The following is a 26,956-nucleotide window of genomic DNA, read 5'->3' on the forward strand; positions in this document are numbered from 1 at the left end:
ACAAGGCCAATTCCACATCGATTTCAGCATGAAGTCGATTAGTGAGAGATTTGTCTCTTGGTCGAATCTGCCCATCATCGCTAGTTGTATAGCTAGCTTTCGAAAATACTAAAACTCGATAACCTGGAAGAACAAAGAAAAAATGATATGGCAGTAAGCAAAGTATCAGAATTGTATGGCTACAGAAGCGTGATCGCTGGAGGTGCCCGTGTATGAGCAGAAGCTGCCAACCTAAAGATCACTACAGGGCTGACAGCAGGACCCTGGAGGAAGACGAAACTGCAGTGATGGACCAGAGAGACTTCTAGGGGCTGAAAGAAAACCCAGGTAAGGCCTTGCTTCCATATAGCCACTTTCATGCAGGCTTATGGAAACGCTATCGCAGGGACAGTAGAGAGTGCATAGACTGCATTGTCTGCTGTTTCCATTCATGGGCTGCGATTTACTTTTGAATCGCAGCAAATGGTTGCCTGCATTTCGGGGGGATTTTCACCCTGCGATCCCATTCAGTGTAATGAATGGGATCGTAAGCTCCGCCCCCGGTAGTGACGCGCAACACAGAGCCGTGCGGCTCTGTGTTGCAGTGGAAACGGGCCCTAAGTATGGATTTATATCCTTACGTCAACTTGCATATCCTTTAACCACTTAACCCCCCGCGGTACAAATTTCTCTGTCCCTTTTTTCCCCCCTAAAAAACCAAGGGACGGAGAAATCCGTACCTTCCACGCTACCGCCGCTGTACGCACTCCCGCCGCTCATGCGCGCGCTCCCGCCGCTCGTGCACTCCGCCGCCCGCTCGCCCAGAGATCAATGAACGGGAAAATCCATTCCCGTTCATTGATCTAAGCCCCCGCAATGATCCGCTGCTTCTATTAGAAACAGCAGGATCATTGTGATTTGCCCAGCATCGTAGTGCTTCCTGTAAGCGTCCTTCCGGACGCTTACAGGTCGCATGTAAACAAACTCACTGTGTGGCCAAATAGTAAAACTACACCCTAAAACATTTTACATATACAAATACATTAGTTTTCCACAATAAATTAACTCATTACCTCCCACACTCCCTAAGTTTTTTTTTGTAATTAAAAAAAATATATATTTATATACAATAAAAAAAACATAAATAGTTACCTTAGGGACTGAACTTTTTAAATATTTGTGTCAAGAGGGTCTAACACTGTTACTTTATAAACTATGGGCTTGTAATTAGGGATGGATGCAAAACTGAAAAAAATGCACCTTTATTTCCAAATAAAATATTGGCGCCAAACATTGTGATAGGGACATAATTTAAACGGTTTTATAACCGGAACAAATGGGCAAATACATTTCATGGGTTTCAATTACAGTAGCATGCATTATTTAAAAACTATAATGGCCGAAAACTGAAAAATAATAATTTTTTCCCACATTTTTTCCTATTTTCCCATTAAAACACATTTAGAATAAAATAATTCTTGGCATAATGTCCCACCTAAAGAAAGCCTAATTGGTGGCGGAAAAAACAAGATATAGTTCATTTCATTGTGATAAGTAATGATAAAGTTATAGACGAATGAATGGAAGGAGCGCTGAAAGGTGAAAATTGCTCTGGTGTTCAAGGGGTAAAACCCATCAGTGGTGAAGTGGTTAATGATTTGACTTGAGAAAGCCTAGTTTCATACTGGAGCATTGCGTACCCTATAAAAACAGGATTGCAACACCATGGAGGGGAAAAGTTATATTGCGCGTTATGCACGTGATGTATACACTGAAGCAAACAGTACATGAAAACTGCACTTTACTGCAACTGTAAAGGCACACAGCATGCCTCACGTTACTCCAACAGATTCAGATGTATGGCTGGTTACATGTTGATGTGAACATACCATTACAGTATACAGTAACTGCATTGTGTTTGCTATGCGAATATGTTGTCCAATGCAACGCACTGCAATGTGTCAGTCTGAATACAGCCAAACCACTGACGGAAACGTTAAAGGAGTACTGTACGGGGGAAAAAGAGTTGAAGTTACCTAGGGGCTTCTAACGGTCCCCCACAGACATCCTGTGCCTGCGCCGGGACAAAAACAATCCTCCGGTCCCCACTGCTGGCTTTCACTTGTGGAATTTGTGACTTTAATGTGGCAAACCACTGCGCCTGCACAGCCGAGTCCTTGCTCCTGCTGACGCCACCGGGAGTGTACTGCGCAGGCGCAGAATGTACTGGGCCTGCGCAGTACGCACCTGATGACGTCAGCGAATTTTTCATTGGGGTCCCTCTCAGGACCCTTTCACACTGAGGCGGTGCAGTAAATTTACAACACCCCACCGCAGCCTAATCAAAATTTATGGGAGAGTTGCGGTATGCTGCGCCGGAAGTGCCCTATCTAACGTGCGTCCATACCTACCTTACTGTGTACCTCCTGCGGACTGGGAGTCATGAGTCACGTAAGTCTATGGTAACTTGCGTGTTTAAAAGAAAAAAACACCAGTTTTCAGCGTTGCACATGCGCGGAAGCGTATTTTAACAGTACGCTTCTGCGCACGTCATTGATTGCCCAACAGGAAATGAGCATCACTTCCTGTTTGGCCAGATACTAGAAGGGGATTACTGCATACTAATGCGGTAATCCCGGAAGGCCTGTTTTTTTAAACTGCAGTGTAAAGGCGGCCTCAAGCAATTGATATAGAGCACCAAAATCTACCAGCTGCAGTGACAGAGAGTTATAAGCAGGAGGAGGAGAACAGTTTGCTAATGATTACCACTATTCAAAGCACATGTGGAGGAGATCATTACCAGCATAGAACCAATGAAGAATACAGCAGTTGAAAGAGGGCCCTTGATGGGCAACTCTGGTCCAGGGGCTCTGGTGCGGTCGCTACCTCTGCATCCCCTATTGCTACACCACTGTATAAACAGTAAAAATTCAGGAAGCACTGTATAAGGATTTTCTATTCTCATCCAGTACTGAAAAACAATCAGCTTTTTGGTCAGGAATATTAAAAAAAAATTAAAAGAAAAAAAATGTGCAGCCTCCATTATCCTCTCACTTTAATTTTAGCTATCCTTTTAAAAAGAAAGAAGAGCTGACTTATTTGAAAAACAACACTATGAAAATGTAAAAAAATATATAAAATAAAAAGGATAACGGTTATATTTATGCCTGACAACTGCTGCCAAATAAAATTTACAATCACCATTTAAATCAGCAATAAGTTTTTTAATTGGGTGATAGGAGCCCTTCACTGCAGCTTCCTAATTTATCATGGATATTTTCAGGGAAAATTGAAATTCCTTTGACATCATAGATCTGTGTAGAAAATAGCAAGTGCTCGTATCTAGGTTGTGGCGCTAAGTAATTGTGTATATCCATCAGGCCTTACGGTTACATGCGGCTTCCACGACAAGCCGTCGTTTGTTTTAATAAAGCTATAAGAGACTCTCCCTGCACTTATTAGGAGACACAGGGGACATCCAGCCAATGAAACAGCAGAGCCAGCTAAAAGTGCTAGCCTGTCTAGCTCCTGCCAAAGCACAGGAGGGAGGGCTCGCAGACACAGCAACCAGAAAATTTCCTTACGAAAGAATCATGTCTTTTCCAAAGTGAATGAAAGGAGTGTCATAAGTGAACGTAAAAGTGTGGAACAAGGCGGTGTCCTGCTGCAACTTCTGTGCCCTCCAACGTATAGCACATCTCAGGAAGAGATAAAGGACAAATGGCTCAGTTATAAGTTTATATCAATCTAATCTGAAATTACAGTCATATGAGTTTCCCTTCAACCACCTAATATACTAATAAAATGGATCAGTATTGTATAATTCTCAACAAACAGACAACACTGATATGTGATTGCAATTTGTATACATTATTAGATATAGGACTATAATCACGGCTGCCATTTCAAATATAATAACATTCAAATAACATTATACTAAAAACGTGACATCATTGTGCCGTCGTACGCACGTGCAGAGCGCTCCTGGCCGCACTACCATCTGACTCAGCTGCCACGGAGGAATTACAGTATATAGAAGGACGGAGAAGAATGGGGAGGGGGGATTGTGGATATGCGGACTGCACCTAATACCAGCCTGACCCCCCCATTTTTAGTACAATGTTAGGCTCTGGTGTCCTTTAAAGTACCCATACACTCATCAATTTTCCTGTTTGATTCCCTGTAGATTAGATTCATCTGATGCCCCCAAAATTTCTGTTCAACCTTGACCAAAAATCGATTGAAAGTATTAATCAGACAGGATGGTATTAATGGACAGGATGATTGGGTGGCGGGACAGGAGCAGTAGTCCATCAATAGACCATAGCATTGCACTGCAGTGAACAGTGCAACGTTGCAGTTCAATCGATTTTCAATAGATTCCCTGCTGGAATTTATTGAAAATCAATGTGCTGTGTGTGGTAGGAATATGCCTTCTAGCCTAGGAATAGTCTTTAGACTGTGAACACAACATGCAGTGGCTGATTCTGTGCATCTGAAGCCACCTCACCTTTGGAGCTCTCTCCTATAGCTTGTTCATCATTCTCCAAGTCTTGAAACCTTCAAACACACACTTAAAATGTATTATTTGTAATAGCCAGATGTTGAGGCTCACTGCTAGCCCTTTGTCTCCTCAACTAGTGTCTCCACCCAACTATCCTCTCGATTGTAAGCTTCCAAAGGCAGGGTGTGAGAGAACGCGGAAAAGCCGTCGCGTGTGCTGCTGAGGAGGCGGCTGATTCCGCGTCCAATGCGCCGGTTTGCACGCGGAAACGTGCGTCTGGTAACAGGGCAGAACGCGGAAAAGCCGCCGCATGTAACAACAGTAAGGCGGCTGGTTCCGTGTCCAGCGCGGCGGTTTGCACACGGCAGCGTGTGTCTGGTGTGGCTGAGTCTGTTAGTGCACACAGGCTTAGGAATACGCGCGCGCGTGCTGAGAGGCAGAACTTTTATACTGGGCAAGGAGAGGTCAGCTGAGCACGCCGATCAGCTGACTCCAGAGCAGCTTACTATTGGTTGATCAATTAGGGGTGGTGTCGGAGAGCACTACTCCATATATAGTTACTGCTAGCCAGTCTCAAGTTGTCTACCGCTGCGAACACTACGTGGAAGCACTCAGACCAGGGCCGGCCCGCTCATGAGGCGGGGTGAAACATTTGCCTCAGGCGGCATTTCTGGGGGGGCGACACCCGCCTGTCTATGGAGTGCGTTCCAGCGTGCGCTCCACTGACGTCACTTCCTGCAACGCCGCCCACTGTATTGTAAGTGGACGGCGTTGCAGGTAGTGACGTCAGTGAAGCGCACGCTGGAACGCGGAAAAGGTGAGTGATCCCCGCCCGTTGCCTCTTAATCATAGAGCTGGTACTTCACTTTTTAAAGCTGGAGGGGAGCGCAGATCGGGGGACCCAGGCGAGGGAGGGGGGGGTCCGACCCCCCTCCCCACCGCTAGGCCCAATACCCCTTCCAGCCCGCTACCCCTCCAGCTTGGCGGCTTCCCCAACCACGGATGGGGGGGGGGGGGGGAGGCGGCGATTTTTTCTAATTTTGCTTCAGGCGGCAAAAAGTCTAGGGCCGGCGCTGACTCAGACCTTAGTCAGATCCAACAGTGTGTTTGAACCAGGTGGACCTGGGAATTCACACTGAGCCAGATTACTTGTACTGTTATTCTGTTTATGCTTAGACTAGTTCCAGGGTGTAGAGACCACGGACCTCACACCCAGACTAGGGAACTTGTGTTATCCATCTGTTATACTTCAGACTAGTTTCAGGGTGTAGAGACCACGGACCTCACACCCAGACTAGGGAACTTGCGTTATCTATCAGTTATTTCATCAGACTAGTTCCAGGGTGTAGAGACCAAGGACCTCACACCCAGACTAGGCATTGTTGATATCTGTTATGACTTTCTGCTTTCTTGACTATCCCTTTGATCTCTGATTCGGTACCTCGCATATCTGATTTTCCGTTGCCAGACCCTGCTTGCCTTGGATACCGAATCAGCCTTCTGTCTTTGTACTTTATCTGTCCGTGTGTTGCCGACCAGGTTTGCCCGACCTCGAGAGCTATCTCTCCTTAAGAGATAGTCTCCAGATCAGATAGTGACATCCACCTTCAGGTGTCACTCACTCTCTGGTCCTTCCTATCTCCAGCCTGACTCCACCCCTTGGAGAGTCTCAGGCTGCTTGAAGGTTCCTGTGCCCTCAAGAGCAGTATTTCTTTACTGCCTATGGTCACCTGCTCAGCAGGTGCATTACTCAAAGTACTACTGTTACACCAAACACTCACATACCTATAGGTACCTAGAGGTTAGCAATATATCTGTATTATCGGTGATTCTGCAGATCCTCAATAATCAGGTATATATCTGTATTCTTGGTGATACTGCAGATCACCAATAATCAGATTCTCTCTGCGTGCTGACACCGATCGTTACACAGGGTCCTTCTCCAGGTGTTTCCCTTTTCTGCTGTACTTCATCTATGAAATGAACATGTATTGGTATTGCTGATGGTTTAATCCACACATGAACTATGTACAGTATATACTCAGGTATAAGCCTAATTTTTCAGCACAAAAAATGTGCTGAATAGTTACCCCTTCAGCTTATATGCGGGTCAGTGGAGCAGAACGCATGGTGGAGCAGGTTTTGTTACTGGCAGAGGAGCGCAAGGATCGTGCACTAGTGATCCTGCTCTTGCCAGCTGGCTCCCTGCTGTGCCCGTGCCCCCCATCCTCTGAAACATGGTGTGCAGAGTGCGCTGCTCAAGACTACCTGTGTCCCTGGCTTGTGGAACAGAGAATGCAAGCAACTTGTCAGCAGTGCACTGATCAGAGATTCTACCTGTGTGGCAATCGCTGTGTCTCATATCTATGACGCCATCTGGTGGCTACTTAAGACAGAGCTGTGTGATCCTGGTGCACATCTGGCTAAGGGGAGGGGGACTGACTTGTACTGGTCCAAAAGCAATATGGGGGTAGTGTACGCCCCTCGGTGCGATCAGGCCCCCATAGTCTTGAACTCGGCTGCTCCCAAAAAGTCACTGCAGATATGGAAAGAAAAAGGAAGGGGCACTCTGAGTCCTTCATACAGCAATAGTATATACCGATAAGACAGGTCTCACCTGTTTGAGATGCGGCCGGCACAACGTGCTCAGCCCGGATACACCTTGTCCTACTTAGCCGAGCCGGGGACTGAGCTCAGACGCGGGGCAGAAGTGACGTCACTCACTCCAGGAAAAAGCAGGTGTGTTGCCCAGTAACGCTGGAACGCTCTATACAGAGCTGCTAGCACAGCGCGGCGATAGGCAAATGGGCTGGGGACCTCTCAATGGAGATAAAAAATTAGCACATGGGCTATAAAAGTAAGAATTTTATTAAAAACGTTTTAATAAAATTCTTACTTTTATAGCCCATGTGCTAATTTTTTATCTCCATTGAGAGGTCCCCAGCCCATTTGCCTATCGCCGCGCTGTGCTAGCAGCTCTGTATAGAGCGTTCCGGCGTTACTGGGCAACACACCTGCTTTTTCCTGGAGCGAGTGACGTCACTTCCGCCCCACGTCTGAGCTCAGTCCCCGGCTCAGCTAAGTGGGACAAGGTGTATCCGGGATGAGCACGCTGTGCCGGCCGCATCTCAAACAGGTGAGACCTGTCTTATCGGTATATACTATTGCTGTATGAAGGACTCAGAGCGCCCCTTTCTTTTTATTTCCATGACTTGTACTGGGGGCACATCAGGCTACTGTGGAGGGGGCTATATTGGGGAGGGGGCTTATACGCGAATCAATCACTTTTTCCTGGTTTCTGAGGGAAAAGTGGGTACCTCGGCTTATATGCGGGTTGGCTTATATGCGACTATATATGGTATGTATATTGTATTTATGTAGGTGGATGTTCTGACTGTACTGTATGGTGAGCTACGTATGTATCTACGCTCCTCACTACTGACTGTTTTGTATTCTGTACAATGTGATGAAAGCTGTATAGATGATAATAATCATAATACCTGCACACAAAGCAAGATCAAGACCAAAAAGGGACCTAGACAGGAAAAGTGCTTCAGCACACTATATTGGGAGGGGGGGGGGGGGGGAGAGGTAAATACTGGGGGCCATCTGGCTACCTATATGGAGGGTGCTACCTTTTGAGTACTCTGACTACTTATACTGACAATCTATACACAGACCCTGTGGCTACCGATACTGAGGGGGTGACCTACACGGGGAGATAGATATTTTTGGCTACCTATACTAGGGGGCCCTCCGGCTACCTATTCTGGGGGTCATATCTCGTCACCTACATTGAGGGGCTACTTGTACTGAGGAGTTTCTTCTGACTACCTTTACTCTGGCTATCTGTCATGCTGAAATCTATTGAAAATCTGTGAATAGTTTGTGGAGGGATTCAATCAGATAGATCCCTCTCAATCTGTTGACCACATCGATCAGTGTATGGCCAGCCTAAGTCACTTGTTTCTCAGAGAAGCAGACGGTGAACAGTAATATAGTGAAGCTAATCTCTGAGTGTGCAGGTGGCAAGTGATTGAAAAAAGAAAAAAGGGGCTTTTCTAAGGAATGAAAATAAAGGAACAATAAAATTTTCTTTCAGCGTCCTAGAAAATAACTGTCATTTTAGAGCCTGACAGCCCTGATAATTGCTTATGTAAAGGTCAGTCCGCTGATCCCTGATACAATCATATCACTGTGTAGTCATTTGTCTGTTAAACTAGAAAAAAAGAATACAGAGATACAATCTGAATCTGTCTGTTGGGAAGCCATATGACAAGCAGCCACTTGAGCTGGCAGGAACACACTGCTGTATCCACACAGGGAACAAGCTGGTCCCGAGGCAATGGAAGCATCTACAAACCCAAGCACGAGACAGACCGATAGTGCTTCCTCCTGCTGATCTATACAGCTGAAGAATGTATGGAGTCCGTACGTGCTTCAATTACAAAGAGATTAACAGCAGGCAGTACTTTTACTATACTTAGCACTGAAGGCACTGCCTAACAGGGACTATAATGGAGGCTTCTGGCATAAGAGGGGATTTCACCTCTCACCTCTGGAAGATGTTCAGACATTAACGGAATACAATGAGAGAAACTATAATGAATTGCAATATTTATTAAAAGACACACTAAACTGGCATGATGATAGATTAACATTTGCAGGTGTGTGAGTCCGACACTACCGACGCAAAAAGATCAGATGACAGCCAGACAACTGCATTTCTAGAAAATAGAAACAAAAAAAAAAAAAAGATGGCAGCCACCATATTCATCTTGATAATTTTAACCTCCAATGAGAGCAACTAAAACAGAACAGGACTAGTGCAGTGCTTGGTCCCAGAGTGAAGCTGATGGCAGGTTCGTCAGAGAAAACCCAGTTCTCAGAGGGGAAAAGTCCTGCAGCCAATGGAAATACAAGCTGAAAAGGTCAAATCCCTCCCACTCAGTGGCGTTAGTCCTAGGCCTAATTAAAATATAGCCGTGGATGCACATCACATGCAGCTCCTTCCTGATTTGCTGTTGCGGATATTTAAGGCATGATATCTCAGCAGTCATACCTCCTACACACTCCAAATTTTGAGAGTAGAGATGCACAGAGGTAGTTCGGGGGGTGGGGGGGTCGCCTTCCTACCCTCAATTTGGCATGTCTATAAAGTATGAATGCTGAGATACTGGACCTTAAATAGCAGCAGCAGCATAATATAATACTGTAGAAAATGTGACCAGACACAGGACCAGACAGAGCACTGGCATTGCAGCCTAGTGGAGAGCAGAGAAATAGCAGATAGACATAGCAGAAAATATGACACAGTGTGCAAACCAGTCTGTTTCATACTGAAAATTGTGGAAACATTGTGCCATGATTGTGTTTGCAAGAATCTCAATCAGGAAATCAGAATCGCTCCATGAATGAGAATTGCAAACGGAATTGCGGCAAAATAGCAGGCATTTTGCAGTGATTTTCAGTGTGAAACAGGACCCTGAGCAATCTGAACAAACTTGGGTTTAAAGAAACAAAGGAAACAAAAAGGGACATGTTTTCAAATAAGGTAATAGAAAAAAACCCTTTAGCTCTGCGTGCCAGTAGTAAACATGATTCCGTTCATGCTGCGCGAGGCAATTTTTCTATACCCCACTGTCAGGGTAAGAGGATTTTTTTCCTCTCTCTTCTGCTTATTTCTTCTTTTTCTTATAACACACTCTTTTTTTCCTTTGTTTTGTAAAATAAATTTCCTCTCCTTACAGTTTTTCTTTAATTTCACCCAGCTTCTCCCAACATTCTCTTCTCTCTCTACAGTTATTTTCAAAATCTTCTTTGGCCGGCCTCATTTTTGAGAATCTTGGGAGTTTAAATCCACAGCTGTTTTTCTCTATTGCTGATCTTGTTGGCATAGAGTATGTCCTATCCAATTCCACTCGCTCTTTTACATCTCGGTTTCTTTGCTCTATTGGTTTGTTATTTGGAACTTCGATGTTTGAACATCTTACTTTAAGAATGGAGACATTGATTTATAAATGTCTGTAAATGGAAAACTCCCTTGTTTCACACACACATATAGTAGGGTCTAACTTTATGCTAAAGAGTTTAATGTTTGTTTTGTTGAGATATTTTATTTTTTCATAATGAGTAGAGCTGAACAAAAGCCTTATTTTCCATATTGATTATAGTCTAAACATCTTTCTCGGCTTATCCTGTTACCATACTACAGGTCCTTCTAAAAAAATTAGCATATTGTGATAAAGTTCATTATTTTCTGTAATGTACTGATAAACATTAGACTTTTATATATTTTAGATTCATTACACACAACTGAAGTAGTTCAAGCCTTTTATTGTTTTAATATTGATGATTTTGGCATACAGCTCATGAAAACCCAAAATTCCTATCTCAAAAAAATAGCATATTTCATCCGACCAATAAAAGAAAAGTGCTTTTAAAACAAAAAAAGTCAACCTTCAAATAATTATGTTCAGTTATGCACTCAATACTTGGTCGGGAATCCTTTTGCAGAAATGACTGCTTCAATGCGGCGTGGCATGGAGGCAATCAGCCTGTGGCACTGCTCAGGTGTTATGGAGGCCCCGGATGCTTCGATAGTGGCATTAAGCTCATCCAGAGTGTTGGGTCTTGCGTCTCTCAACTTTCTCTTCACAATATCCCACAGATTCTCTATGGGGTTCAGGTCAGGCAGGCCAATTGAGCACAGTAATACCATGGTCAGTAAACCATTTACCAGTGGTTTTGGCACTGTGCGCAGGTGCCAGGTCATGCTGAAAAATGAAATCTTCATCTCCATAAAGCTTTTCAGCAGATGGAAGCATGAAGTGCTCCAAAATCTCCTGATAGCTAGCTGCATTGACCCTGCCCTTGATAAAACACAGTGGACCAACACCAGCAGCTGACATGGCACCCCAGACCATCACTGACTGTGGGTACTCGACACTGGACTTAAGGCATTTTGGCATTTCCCTCTCCCCAGTCTTCCTCCAGACTCTGGCACCTTGATTTCCGAATGACATGCAAAAGTTGCTTTGATCTGAAAAAAAGTACTTTGGGCCACTGAGCAACAGTCCAGTGCTGCTTCTCTGTAGCCCAGGTCAGGCGCTTCTGCCGCTGTTTCTGGTTCAAAAGTGGCTTGACCTGGGGAATGTGGCACCTGTAGCCCATTTCCTGCAGACGCCTGTACACGGTGGCTCTGGACGTTTCTACTCCAGACTCAGTCCACTGCTTACGCAGGTCCCCCAAGGTCTGGAATTGGTCCTTCTCCACAATCTTCCTCAGGGTCCGGTCACCTCTTCTCGTTGTGCAGCGTTTTCTGCCGCACTTTTTCCTTCCCACAGACTTCCCACTGAGGTGCCTTGATACAGCACTCTGGGAACAGCCTATTCGTTCAGAAATTTCTTTCTGTGTCTCTTGCTTGAGGGTCTCAATTATGGCTTTCTGGACAGCAGTCAGGTCGGCAGTCTTACCCATGATTGCGGTTTTGAGTAATGAACCAGGCTGGGAGTTTTTAAAAGCCACAGGAATCTTTTGCAGGTGTTTAGAGTTAATTAGTTGACTCAGATGATTAGGTTAATAGCTCATTTAGAGAACCTTTCATGATATGCGAGATAGGAATTTTGGGTTTTCATGAGCTGTATGCCAAAATCATCTATATTAAAACAATAAAAGGCTTGAACTACTTCAGTTGTGTGTATTTGAATCTAAAATATATGAAAGTGTAATGTTTATCAGTACATTACAGAAAATAATGAACTTTATCACAATATGTTATTTTTTTGAGAAGGACCTGTACATAGGTAGGTGAAGAATATGACAATCTCCAGGTCCTCCTCCTCCAGCTCTGAGGCTAGTAACTGTATTTACATTTATTCTCATCTCTATTGTCATTCTGTTATTCATGTTTTATCCCATGACAGATTCTTCTTCTAATTTTAGCAATTTATTTTTCTTATTATATCTGAGAACAAATATAATCTAGAAGATCTAAATGTTTAACCCGGTCATCTAGTCCTCATTGCAATTCTCTTTATTTTCTTCTTACTACTCTTCTCATAATATGATCTAACACCTGCAGAAATAATGTTGGTAAAAAGTAGGCAGTCCTGTTGAACCCCTGAGTTTACAGTAAATGAAATACTGAAATTTCCTTCATACTTCAAATTTCCTTCCTTTGTACATAAGGATCTTTACTGGGATACCATATTTCTCTTAGCTATCTTACATAGCTCATTTTTTATTTGCAAAGTTAGTAGAATCAAGATATAATCTATTCTGCCATTCACAGATTGGTTCCAGCATTATACTAGGCACATTTATCATATTAACATGGCTGCAATGTTTTCAAAATTGTGCTTGCTCTTTATAGCTATTAGAATATGTAGCCAAAAGTCCTCAAAAGTCTGTATAGAAGACTTGTCATGCTAATCCCAATCCCCCTCCAACATATAATCATTTTGTCAAATATGCAAACTAATTTGATGGGATCTTGTGGGGCTGGACCAGAACTATATGCAATGGGATGATCAGAATCAGACTCAAATTTCAACTCTTTTAGCTTCCAGTTACGGTACTTAATATGTAGCTACCAAACCTGATTAGCTCCTGCAGAGTTGTAGTTCAGTTTCTGCATTTCAGGAAAAGATTGGACTTTCTCTTTTAAACCATAATGAAGCACATGGTCACTTGGGGGCAAACTAACCTCAGGAAGTTTATATTTACAGAGCATTAGCAATAGAGTGCTTGAGCCACATTTGTAAGAAACCTTTCTTGCAGCTAATGAGTACCCCCTGCATCATATGAAGCAAACTGTTAAAAAGTGGCATTTCTTATCTAAGTTCACACTCTCAAACAACTATAATAGAAAAGTTTTTGAGTGAGGGAGAAATGCTTGTTCTTTTATGTTATTGTGTGTAAGGTCCATCCAACCTCACAATAATTTCAAACTTGGAAAGAAAGTTCCATTAAATAAGAATTCTAACAGCTATGCCAGGCAGATAAGACTAATAATACTACAGATTCTGATCTCCAAATTCTTACTCTCAATTGGTTCTCTTTAACATAAATGTTGTTTTTTTCTGTTATCCCTTTGGCTCAGTTTGTCCAGTAGATATATATGTTTCATAAATATTTTAACACTGCTGACATTTTCCTTTAAAAATATATATATACGAGGAAAAGGAATAGTGGCTGTATTGCCCATGGCAGGCAGACTCTCACTTTCACTTTTCAGCTTCCAGTATTTCTCTGCTTCAGCCTTTATGAGTCAGCCCAGCGTTATGATCTTATGAAAGAACTCTGTGATTAAAAAAAAACAAAACTCATCTAAGACAAGAATTCCGGCATTATGCAGACACTGACTGTCAATGTCTGTGCTCACCAGCTATACGATAAACCGATCTAAAACTGCTTTTGGTGTCTTGTTGTACTCACAATGGCATTCATCTCCCATCACAACAGTTGAACAGGAAGGTAATGGCAACCGACCATATGTGTCCAATGTGGTGTCTGGCACACCGGCAATGTGGGGAAATATGGGGAGTCTAAACTGCATGTTAATGTGTTTTTTGGGAGCCTAATATGTAGCCCTCTGCTGCTACGGTTCTTATTTGAATATTGTTGATCAGTCGGCAGATGGTGTCTCTTCCGGCATCATGGACCAAACAATATGCAGCATATGATAAGTGATTGTTCTTAAATAGATTATTGTCTCTGGAAGAGTGACTGCAATCCAACTACATTTGTACAGAAGGGATAAAGCAATGCCCATACTTGACTGTGATTATTAACTTGGATTCATTCATAGCGAGAGAAGCAGATTTTGGTGGCACAAGGCATACCCATCCAGGCTTTCCAGCCTGCCAGTTTTAATATCTGCAGTTTTAAAAGCTGATTGTAACTAGAAAAAGAGATTAAGCCCACCCACGGAAAATTAATTAATTCTATGCTGGCCACTTACTTTCCCCAGGGCTCTGGTAGTAGGATTCATCAGCTGGTGCTTACTTATCAGGCAAATCACTAAAAGTCACTAAACAGTCACTAAAATCTGCAGGCCAAAAATATCCAGTATATCCTTATACAGTGGTTTGCAAAAGTATTCGGCCCCCTTGAATTTTTCCACATTTTGTCACATTACTGCCACAAACATTAATCATTTTTATTGGAATTCAATGTGAAAGACCAATACAAAGTGGTGTACACGTGAGAAGTGGAACGAAAATCATACATGATTCCAAACATTTTTTACAAATCAATAACTGCAAAGTGGGGTGTGCGTAATTATTCAGCCCCCTTTGGTCTGAGTGCAGTCAGTTGCCCATAGACATTGCCTGATGAGTACTAATGACTAAATAGAGTGCACCTGTGTGTAATCTAATGTCAGTACAAATACAGCTGCTGAGTGACAGCCTCAGAGGTTGTCTAAGAGAATCTTGGGAGCAACAACACCATGAAGTCCAAAGAACACACCAGACAGGTCAGGGATAAAGTTATTGAGAAATTTAAAGCAGGCTTAGGCTACAAAAAGATTTCCAAAGCCTTGACCATCCCATGGAGCACTATTCAAGCGATCATTCAGAAATGGAAGGAGTATGGCTCAACTGTAAACCTACCAAGACAAGGCCGTCCACCTAAACTCACAGGCCGAACAAGTAGAGCGCTGATCAGAAATGCAGTCAAGAGGCCCATGGTGACTCTGGATGAGCTGCAGAGATCTACAGCTAAGGTAGGGGAATCTGTCCATAGGACAACTATTAGTCGTGCACTGCACAAAGTTGGCCTTTATGGAAGAGTGGCAAGAAGAAAGCAATTGTGTACAGAAAAGCATAGTAAATCCTGTTTGCAGCTTGCCACAAGCCATGTGGGGGACACAGCAAACATCTGGAAGAAGGTGCTCTGGTCAGATGGGACCAAAATGGAACTTTTTGTTCCAAAATGCAAAACGCTATGTGTGGCGGTAAACTAACACTGCACATCACGCAGAACACACCATCCCCACTGTCAAATATGGTGGTGGCAGCATCATGCTCTGGGGGTGCTTCTCTTCAGCAGGGACAGGGAAGCTGGTCAGAATTGATGGGAAGATGTATGGAGGCAAATACAGGGCAATCTTGGAAGAAAACCTCTTGGAGTCTGCAAAAGACTTGAGACTGGGACGGAGGTTCACCTTCCAGCAGGACAACAACCCTAAACATAAAGCCAGGGCAACAATGGAATGGTTTAAAACAAAACATATCCATGTGTTAGAATGGCCCTATCAAAGTCCAGATCTAAATCCAATCGAGAATCTGTGGCAAGATCTGAAAACTGCTGTTCACAAACGCTGTCCATCTAATCTGACTGAGCTGGAGCTGTTTTGCAAAGAATGGGCAAGGATTTCAGTCTCTAGATGTGCAAAGCTGGTAGAGACATACCCTAAAAGACTGGCAGCTGTAATTGCAGCAAAAGGTGGTTCTACAAAGTATTGACTCAGGGGGCTGAATAATTACACACACCCCACTTTGCAGTTATTGATTTGATAAAAATATTTAGAATCATGTATGATTTTCATTCCACTTCTCACGTGTACACCACTTTGTATTGGTCTTTCACTTGGAATTCCAATAAAATTGATTCATGTTTGTGGCAGTAATGTGACAAAATGTGGAAAACGTCAAGGGGGCCGAATACTTTTGCAAGCCACTGTACATACTTGTTTTTTTTATTGCTCTGTGTGTCCCTGTTGGAAAGATGTACCAAGTACTTCTGTGCTGTTTACACACAAGTTATAGCTGTGAGCTGAACATGCTGTTCTTCCATCCTAGAGTGCAGTCTCCTTGTGTTCCTTATTATAATTCATTAGGGCAGCATTTAGGGCTAGTTCACAGTGCTCAGTTGCGTTGCAGAATAATTTTGCATGTCAACTCACTGCACATACAATTCTATGGGCCTGTTCACAGTACTGTGTTGTAACAGGTCACTATTCTAACTGGCTGCATGCAGGCTTAGTATTAAAGCCTATGCCCAACCTCCATTGCAATTCAGTGTGAAACAAGTAAGGGAAGGCTGGCACTGCTGCAGATGCTTGATTTATTCAAACTTTGTGGTTTACAGATGCAAATTTCACATGATACATAAAGGTTGTAATACACATCCCTGATGTGAGAGGAGGCATGGTGGTGATGGTGGGTGCTGGGTACAGGATGCCTGATGGCCGTTTCGCACACTGCTGCGCTTATACGGAGGCTACAAATCCATGTGGTATGGCTACTGAGTAAAATATTGCCAGAAAGCCGGCATGTGACGTCACGTCATGTGATAGCGTGGCCCTGTAGTCCTCCGTACGCGTGCGTGCGTCTGGAACACATTTGCACCTCAGCGCGATGCACACGTACACCCGTACGCATAACGCCTAGAATATACTCGAACCAATTGGTGCTCGCATCAGGCATTATTATGCATAGCGTAAGAATAGAGACGATGGAGAAAGTTAAAATATAAGGGAAGACGCCGAGAGCCCAGTATAGTGTAGTATGTACTGTAAATTGGGTATGGAAGGTAAGTATAGGTAGATTATACTCACAAACAAGGGTTACCGTCCAGGTAACCACTATGAAGGCAGGTGAGGAGATTAGACCTGTCCCCACTCAGGATTAAGAAGTCGCTCTCTGTAGATCGGGAAAAAAGAGGAATTTCCCTCCACCAGGGGTGGAAACAACTGCAAAAGTAGTACAGAGGCGCCAACAGGGTAAAAACAATATTTCTTTAAAATGGATAAAATGAAGTAGGTAGCGGTGGACTTACCCCTCCAAAACAGACACAAAAATTGCTGTTTTAAGCAAAAATCAGTTTATTTACATACTCCGAAAAAGGTGCAACGCGTTTCGCGGGTATATCCCACTTCCTCAGGCAATAAATAGGAGCATATCACCAATGCGGTCCGGTACATAGCCTAGCGCCTAGGTGGAGGGAAGAAAAAGTGGGGAATACAAAGGGGGGGGGAAGGGTGGAAGATCAGGTACAAGACCTGAATAGAAGTGAAAAGGAAGAAGATTACCTCTTGGTGCAAGAATAATCCAGCCGTGAATCCAGAACACACGAATCAATCAGTGTGAAGGGTCGATGGGGGAGCAAAAAAAGGGGGGATAAAAACTGACTCCCCTAGTGGTTCAACAAGATACCACACTGGGAGTTAGTAAGAAGGAGATTGGAAGTGGAAGGAAGTGGGAGTCCATTTGATTGATTTGTGTATTCTAGATTCATGGCTGGATTATTCATGCACCAAGAGGTAATCTACTTCCTATTCATTTCTATTTAGGTCTTGTACCTGATCTTCTACCCTTTTCCCCCCTTTGTATTCCCCACTTCCTTCCACCTATGCCTTTTGATTCCTGAACTGCATTTAACTGTTGCGCACTGTTTTGGCAGCTAGATGGAGCAACTTTCTTCATCGCATCTATTTTTACACTTACGCTATGCATAATAATGCATGACGCGAGCACCAATTGGCTCATGTATATTCTAGGTGTTATGCGTACGGGCGTACGGAGGACTACAAGGCGGTGCTATCATATGACGTGATGTCACAAGCTGGCTTTCTGGCGATATTTTATTCAGTAGCCAAAGCACATGGATTGAAGCGCAGCAGTGTGTAAAACAGCCATCAGGCATCCTGTACCCAGCATCCACCATCACCACCTCCTCTCACATCTGGTATGTGTATTACAACCTTTATGTATCATGTGAAGTTTGCATCTGTGAACCAGTTTGAATAAATCAAGCATCTGCAGCAGTGCCAGCCTTTCCCTTTCCTTACTTATTTCACACTGATTGTCTACTGGCTAGAGCACGCTGGTGAAGTTTATTAAGGAAGAGTGTACGCTGGAGTCCACTAGTGCATAGTTCACCACATGTATGTGTTCACACTGGAGCGCCAACCTACTGCAACCTCTTTGGCCAATCCATTGTAATTCACACATCATAATCCATTATAACGTGTACTTAATGCAGCTGAGCACTGTGAACCTAGCTTTAACGAACATTGCTCAAAACTACCATCATCATGTTTGCTGGCCTGGATTATTATAGATTGACTGCTTGTGCTACCCAATTACATTGTCAACACAATCTTAAAATATTCTCCAAAGTGTTTACCGGAATGCACAGGAGCACATCTGGTCAGAAGCAGGATTATAAACCAGGCAAACTAAGCAAGTGACTTTCCAGAATGAAGACTGATAGGCCATCAAAGCACCAATACAAGGGGCATAGTTCCACTAGATAGGTATACCCCACCTCCCTATTTCTATAGTGAAACAATTGAGGAGTCTATGAAAGTTGAATGGGGAAAGTAGTATTTATCAAACATAAGGAAGGTCACATGTCATTGCTCAACGTATAAAAACATATTTTATTATAACAAATATAAAATTAAACATAACCAAACGCATATATAAAAAAAGGAATAAACCCTAAATTTCACATAGTTGAAAATACTTCATAATCATATAAGCTATTCGAATACAAAAAGTCACCAACCTATCGGGTTGGATGTATTAAATATTTGAATGACCAAAAACATATATTTATTGTACAGTCATCAGATTCTGTGTAGTAGAGGAGCAATTATATCAAGGCTGAGGACTTAGATTGTTAGCCTTTGGCAGGGTACTCCCTTCCCTAGTGTATTCTACATGATTGTGGGTTCCCTTCCTATGACAGCCTTGTACTTGTATTACTGCGTTTTGGAAACGCGTGCAGGTGGCCAAAACGCACGACATCAGACATTGCATAGAGTGCAATGTCTGATGTTCACACTGCATGCGTTCCGGACCTGTGCGGTCCGGGAACGCATGCTGCACGCAGATTTTGCAAAAACGCGTGGCTGTCCCATTCACTTTCAGTGATGGGATCAGCCACGCAACGCACACAAACGCGGATGGCCATGCGTTCGTACGCGTTGCGGTTCGCACGCGTTCCGCACGCATGGCCATCCGCATTTCTGATCTGAACGGGCCCTAACCAGCCCAAAATCCCATGAAAATGTATCTTGTACCCTGTTTGCCTTGTATAGCTTTGTTCTATGTTGTATAACCTAGTTACATCTGTCATCCTTTCTATCATTGTATGTATTTATTGTCCATAGCTGCGTAATATGTTAGCACCTTATAAATAAAATAAATAATAATAATAGGAGACTGCCATCTTTTTTTTGTGGTTCCGAGTGTGAACTGTTGGCAATTTAGAAACAAGAACCACATGTATGACCAGCCTGCGATAATTTTCAGATGATCATTAGGCTACCTTTGCTCATTTTGGCAACACAAGCTGTCTCCAAACGAAGCAGGTAATTTGGGCGTTGGCTGCCCTCTGGTTAAAATGAACATTGCATAGACGACAATATTAGGGGGATAAATAGCTATTAGGTGGCTGGTGCCCGATAAATAGTGAAGGAGGGAATATTTATCAGGGGAGGGTGGTACTCTGAAGAGATTCTAGTGGGGTGGTGTGGTTATAGGTTAGTGTTAGGCATCGGTAGAGGGAGGGTTAGTGTGAGAAGAGAGTTAGGGAAAGTGTTAGTACAATAGTGTTAAAAATTACTAATATTTTCTATCGGAATTAGCCATTGCCAATGGTAGACTTATCTGTAATTTTACTGATATTCTACTAGCGGCTTTCCCCAGTATGTTTTGCTGCTATGTAGGGGGAAGGAGAGATGATGGCGCATGGTGGAGTAGCAAATAGTGGACCGGGAGAGTAGAAGAACAATGCTCTGGGCCGGTGTTTGCCAGGCAGATCGCTCGCTAACGCAACAAGGGGGATCGGGTGGTCACTGTGCACACAGTAGAGTGTCGTCAGAGGTAACCCTGACCGGCCCCCTTGACTGGGAACCATCTAGTGTATACAAGGCGGTAGTCTCTGCACACCTTCTCAAAATGTGAGTGGAAATTCTTGGTAAACATCATTATATCCGGTCCTATCCCAGTCTGAATATAAGCAAAGACCTAGCTAATGTTTTTCTTATTGTTGTGCATTTTATGATCTCATCATTCCCTCATCATTCATAGCCAGATAGTTAAAGAGGCACTGTAGTGACATATAGTAGAATGTAGTAAATTATTCAGGATACCCACTTTTACATTAGTTATCCAGGTTTCAGCATCAGAAACACAACCTATATCTATATACTGCTGTACATTGGTGTGTAAGCCCGCCAGTGATGTTTAGCCTAGGCTGTTTACCTATGTGGAATCCCCCACTCCCCCCCCGAGCATTGTGGGAGACTGGCTTCAGAGCACATAGTAAGCAAACATACTGCAGCAATGCTCCTACCAGACATAAAGATGTCGCCAGCTATGATAAATTTCAGAATGTAAATCAGGGCGAAGAAGGTTTTTACAATGGACAAACGCTGACTAAATAGTTTGTAGATGAATATTGTAAAAAAAAAAAAAAATAGGCAATTTTATTAATTGTGCTATTTTTGGTACAGTACCTCTTTAACCACTTAAGGGACCGCAGTAATTTTCAGTGATCTGTGCTGGGTGGGCTCTTCAGCCCCCAGCACAGATCGTGTGGCAGGCAGGGCGATCAGACTTCCTCCCTTTTTTCCCCACTAGGGGGATGTCCTGCTGGGCGGGTCTGATCGCCGCCGCTGCCTTGTGCCTTGCGGGGGGGCTCCTCAAAGCCCCCTCCGCAGCGCTATTCCGCCCTCCCTCTCCTTCCCTCCCTCTCCTCATTACTGTGGGCGGTACAGGACGGCGATCAGCCTATCAGACGGTGGCGATCCCCGGCCAATCAGAGGCCGGCGATCTCCTTTACGGCACTGCTGTGATAGCAGCGCCGTGCGACGTAAACATTTCGTCTGCGAGTCGCGATCGGAGGCTCGCAGGCTGTTCACGGAGACTCCCTCCGTGAACTGACATGGAACGGCCGCTCGAATGGAAATACCACTGCGACCAGCCATCGCCTATCGGCGTTGGCTGGTCGTTAAAGTGGACCTGAACTCAGAAATTCTCCTCTGCTCTAAAAGATATGCAACAGCATAATAACCTTTAAAGGGAACCAGAGCTGAAAACAATAAAGAAGTTATACATACCTGGGGCTTCCTCCAGCCCCATACGCGCTGATCGATCCCACGCCGCCATCCTCCTCTGCCCGCAGCTACGAGAACCGGCTCCGCGGTGATCCGCCAGTCGGAGTCAGTCTAAGCGTAGCAGAGGTGCGCTCTTTGCGTATCTCTGCAGGAGTGTATGGAGAGATACGTAGAGGGCGCACTTCTCCTGCGTAGCCGGCTCCGATGACGTCAGCAACGAGAGCCCGTTCTGCTAGATGCGGGCAGCAGTGGACGGCGGCGTGTCATCGATCCGTGCATATGGGGCTGGAGGAAGCCCTAGGTATGTATAACTTCTTTTTCATTTTTTCATATATAGTTCATCTCTGATTCCCTTTAAAGACAAACATTTATTTGTTACAGCTGATACAAATCCTGCAATAAATCTGCAGTGTGTCTACTTCCTGCTTTCATGGAAACAGACATATTGTTAACATTCTGTGTTTACAAATTAGCTGTTCTGCTGTGGCAGAGGAAATTCCCGAGCTGACACAGCTGAGAGATCAAATTACAGTGGTGATTAGGCACAGATAAGGGGGAATTAGACAGGCTAAATGCTATAAATACATACAGGGTGCATTTCTCTATGTTTTCCTTTTGTCCTGTGCAAGAGTTCAGGTCCACTTTAAAAAAGGTTTCAAATGGACACATCACATATAACACATGCCTATGTTCAATTATTGTTGTCACAGTACTATATCTTACCAAAAGGTGGTGACAAAGGTGCAATCTATTAGTAGCTCTTTATCTCACCTGTCTTTCGCCTCACTTCCTGTGTCTTCTCTCCATAGCGACTGGGCACTCCTCCCTGGTTCTGCACTAGACATTACAAAAGAACTATTTGAACACTATAAACAATTGTTATGAAATTATTGTTTTTATATTAACACTTCATTTCTATACATTATTTTTGAAACAGTAAAAGAAGTTGAGAACCCGTTAGGTTTGTGTTGCTCTCTGGGTTTCAGTTGGTAGGATTTCTTTCATTTCATGTCCCAGGGCTGAGGCACAGAGAACAAGAGGTGAAGTAATACCTCTCCACTGGGGATATATACAACAATAATACACGTTTTATTTACTGTTAAATGGCAAAAATATTAAAACATCTGTAGTAGTTGTATTACTGTTTGTATTGTTGTAAAGGAGATTCTGCTTACTTCCTGTGCCAGGGCCAAAAAAACAGGAAGTGGAGAAAGATCTCTCCAATGGTGGACACATGAAACAATAAAAATGACATAAATATTCAAGCATCACCTCAGTCTATTTAAACCAAACCCCAAAAGAGAACGGAATTCTACTTTAAATGTTATTTTATGTTTGGCTGGAGTTCACAATTGTTGTGCACCCACCTTCAGTCCCCAGTAGCTGCCTGTCCCACCCTTTCTGACCTCCCGAGCTGTGCTGTACCCAACGGGTGCATATTTGCTAGTTCAGAAACAAGAAGAAGATACACAGACTTCTAGAAGGTCTAGAGCATTTTTAAAGTTCTACATCAATACAAACTACATGCATAACAAAGACAGTCCATTGCTTTCAATCAGACAGACTGTGTTTAGGTGAGACAAGAAGGACCACAAGGAAGATTACAGCCAAAAGACTCAACCGTTCCTTCGCAGGGTCCTGTTTACCTATTCGACTTGTGCCAGTCGAAGAGGTGTCATCTTGCACCATGGATTTGCGCATCCCAACTGGGGAGCATTCCACTGGGAAGTGGAATGAGGCACTCGTGCATGGAGGAAAAAAGCTGTGCGAGAAAGGCTTTGTTCTACCAGCCAGGTATACAGAGACCCTGCGATAGAATGTGGGCTGCAGGATACCACTGTGGTGGTATGGAGCTTATTTCCCTCCCCAGTGCCCTTTTTCCAGGAGCTAGGACTGCATCACTGCTGGAAAAATTTGGCAATTCTCCAGCAGTCCAAGCTCCCATTGAGTAACAATAGGCTATACATCTTTGCCATCTACTGTAAGGGTGCATACACATGCATAATTACAGTCGTTCACAGACTCTATCCCTCTCTGGAAAGTTTTGGGCCAAGTGCCATATAGATGTATCGCTAACTTATAGGCTAGTGATGCTTTCTGTTGCTGAGGATGATGTGTTGTGCACAATTGGGCACGTTCTAGCGGGAGGGTTAAGGGGTGGGTTTGGACTGCATTTGGATAAAATGATCTGGCATTCCATATTGGGATAGCTATACACACATACTAGAGCAGAGGCAGTCAGACAGGACCATCTCTAGGAACAAGGACATGGCTGGATGTAGCCTGCTGTGACATAGGATGCCGGGCACTGAGCAGGTCGACCCGTATATATCCATACATATAGCGGTACACTACAGAAAAGCACTGTATTAGCAAGTAAGGCAGCTGGAGCAGAGCTCTAGCCACCCGTTAAAGTTTTTATTTTTGACTACATATGAGCTTTAAGGGGTCAAGTCTATTAAACTGAATGAAGCTAGTGCTCAACAGTGAGTGTGAGTGCAAGCCTGGCTCACATCTGGCCACCAATGTTCTGCACAGAGAGGGAGCCCACTTTCTCATTGGCCAGTCTGGTTACATAATCGGCCAGTCAGGTTACATCGTCTCTGCTGTATAATATACATGGCCAGCTTAGAAACTTCAAAAGCATTTGCCATTGGCCAGTCTACAGTCCAGCCTTTGGGCTGTCTGCTTTCATTGTAAACATTAAATAATATGTGTTGAATACCTTAATTTACATTTGGTATCTTCTGTTTCTGTCTATTCATCCTAGGCAAATTATATTGTAGTATCGGATTGGAATGCAGGTGATCAGGGTTATTATTATTTTCTTTTATTACCAATTAGTGTGTTATTAGAAAAACACAATACTGCACATTTCTTTTATGTTAGTCCAAACTGCAGCACAAAGGCTACAGGAAACAAGACCCTCACTTTACATTAAATTATCCTCATTTGTTTACTAAATTCTATTGTACATTCAACAAGTGTGTATTCATTATAGTGATCCTGTGGTTTATGGCTGTAATGTAAACAGGCTGGAAGGCTGCATACTGTGCAGTCTCACCACCTTCACTGTCAGCTGTCATTAACCAGGCTCTCCTGATAAATATCAGGTCCATTTATCTGATAGGTGGGAATGTGGGAAGGCTTGGCTAAATAAAAGTACATGCATACATGAAACTTCTCTTTCCAGAAACAGCAACATGTACTGTGCTGTGCAGAGGTGTACAATAGTAACTAGCCAAATAAAGGCATGGCCAACTTATTTAGCCATGACCTAGGGATGGGTGCAAAGGAGTAAACATGCCAATACAAACTGTTACCTGAGACAATCACTCATAATGATTTTCGTCAACAGTGAAAGTTCACTTTCAGTCTCAGGAGAAATCCCTTCCATTTTGACTTGTCAAACCTTCCTACTGGGGCTTTAATAAAATGGATCATTTCACTAAGTAATGGGTTTGCTTGAGAGCTCGTGACCCTTTATTCTGTTTCACTAATATCTGCTCCATTGTCTGAAATGCAGACATGCAGCTTTCACTGTAGGAAACATCTGAAGATGGATCATATGCTCACTTTGTGTTGCCTAGATCTTCTTCTATTTTAAAGAACATTTGTAAGAAAAAACAACCCTCTGGGGGCTACTTATCTCGGGAAGGGGAAGCCTGTGGATCCTAATGAGGTTTCCCCCACCCTCTGCAGTAGCCCCGCGATCCAGCACTGGAAAGCCCTGAACACTGGGAAGGCAAATCTTTACCTACCACAATCCAGCCCAGACACAGTGGCGGCTTTCTGATCATTAGCTGAGCCCGATCAGGTGTGCTCTACTGCGCAGATGCAAGTGACTCACGCTTGTGCAGTAGAGCGGACCTGAACGGCCTAGACTATTTCCACCTGAGCCTGATCGGAAAGCCGCTACTGCACCTGCGTTGGAGCCGGGGAAGGTAAATATTGCAGATGCAGTAAGGCTACAGCTGACATCCTTGTTGGCTGTGGTTTCAGGGGCTTTCAGGGCTGGATTACTGGGATGGAGTAGGACAGGGAAGCCTCATTAGGATTCAGAGGCTTTCCCCTCCAGAGGTAAGTATCCTCCAGGGTTTTTGTTTTCTTACAGATTATCTTTAAAGTAAATTTTGGGGTTTCTTTCAACCCACTATAGTCTGTCAGCTCCCTCTGTGTCCTCCTGGCCCTGTTCTTTGTGCATCTGCAGCCAAATGAAAGTCTGCGACCCTGGGGCTATTGCGCATGTGCTGTTCTGGGCCGTGTGTCTCCTTAATTGTGCTCCCGATGCCAAGAAGTGTTCTGCGCATGCACAGTTACAAGTCTATACAAACTGTGCATGCCTTGGGAGCTCGATCGAGGAGGCATGTGGCTGGGACAGTGCATGTAAAGTAGACAGTGACTCAGCCAGGTCATGGACTTTAATTTAGCTGCACAACAGATTGGACCAGGAGGACACCGAGGGAGCTAACAACTTCAGGGGGCTGGAAGGAGTCCCAGGTAAGTCAACATCCTCATTCTGCCCATCTCGGGTACACAAATGTGTGATACATTGGTCAGATCTAGCACAAGTATCATCAGAAAAATCTATAGGAATGCTTGAATCTGATCTTTTTTTAAATAAATGTCACTACCTTCATGGAGATATAGTGGTGCTCTGATCATTACTCTCTGATTTTCCATCAGGAAGTAATAGTTTGCAGAATGTGGGTGCTATGGATCTGGGTATGTCTAGCTTTATAATTCTAGCACTGGATATTGAGGCCTGCATGATCCAAATATCTCCACTACTTGCTAATAAGACAAGAGGAATGCTAGTGACCTCTAGGCCAGGCAGTGTTTACTTTGTGTGGTGCTATGTACTAGGCCTTCCTGCAGGATACAGCCTAAAGAACATTCAGAATAGCCTCATTTATTATACCGAGACAATGCAGTGTGGGCAACATGAAGGAATCCATGATACAAAAATATCCTAGGAAGGAACCACCCTCTGAGTTCCCTTTTTACACTGAGAGACAGCTACTGTACGTCACTAACTGTATCCATGCCAAAAGCAGAACTATACAAATATAAACATGTGCAAAGAAAAGCCACACTGCAAACAAAAAACATGGAAAAGCAGAAAGCAATTCTCACCAATGTTTCTTTGTGGGGACATAAAATCTGTTCTTGACAGTTCTCAATGCTAATCTCCAAATTTGTTTTTCCACTTACTGTCTTCCCAACATCCAAAACACCACAAAATGCTTGTGCTGAGCTATAAAACAAAATAAATACCATTACTCAGACATCAGTCACAGATGGCACTGGCATGTTCTAATTCTCCTTACCTGTTGGTGTCACTGTAGTTTATCTTAAAGGAAATGTAAAGTGTAAACAAATTATCAGTGTGAAAT

The 26,956-nt window shown here is 43.6% G+C and overlaps 1 long non-coding RNA gene across 1 annotated transcript; it reads right to left on the reverse strand.

The window, feature by feature from the left end:
• On the reverse strand, nucleotides 1-26,956 carry LOC137522710 (uncharacterized). The gene is made up of 3 exons (XR_011022410.1): nucleotides 26,697-26,956; nucleotides 22,332-22,397; nucleotides 1-123 (listed from the first exon to the last, which is right to left on the reverse strand). It is a non-coding gene; the product is annotated as an uncharacterized lncRNA (long non-coding RNA).

The sequence above is a fragment of the Hyperolius riggenbachi genome, chromosome 6 (assembly GCF_040937935.1).
Source record: "Hyperolius riggenbachi isolate aHypRig1 chromosome 6, aHypRig1.pri, whole genome shotgun sequence".
In the NCBI taxonomy this organism is placed as follows: Eukaryota; Metazoa; Chordata; class Amphibia; order Anura; family Hyperoliidae; genus Hyperolius; species Hyperolius riggenbachi.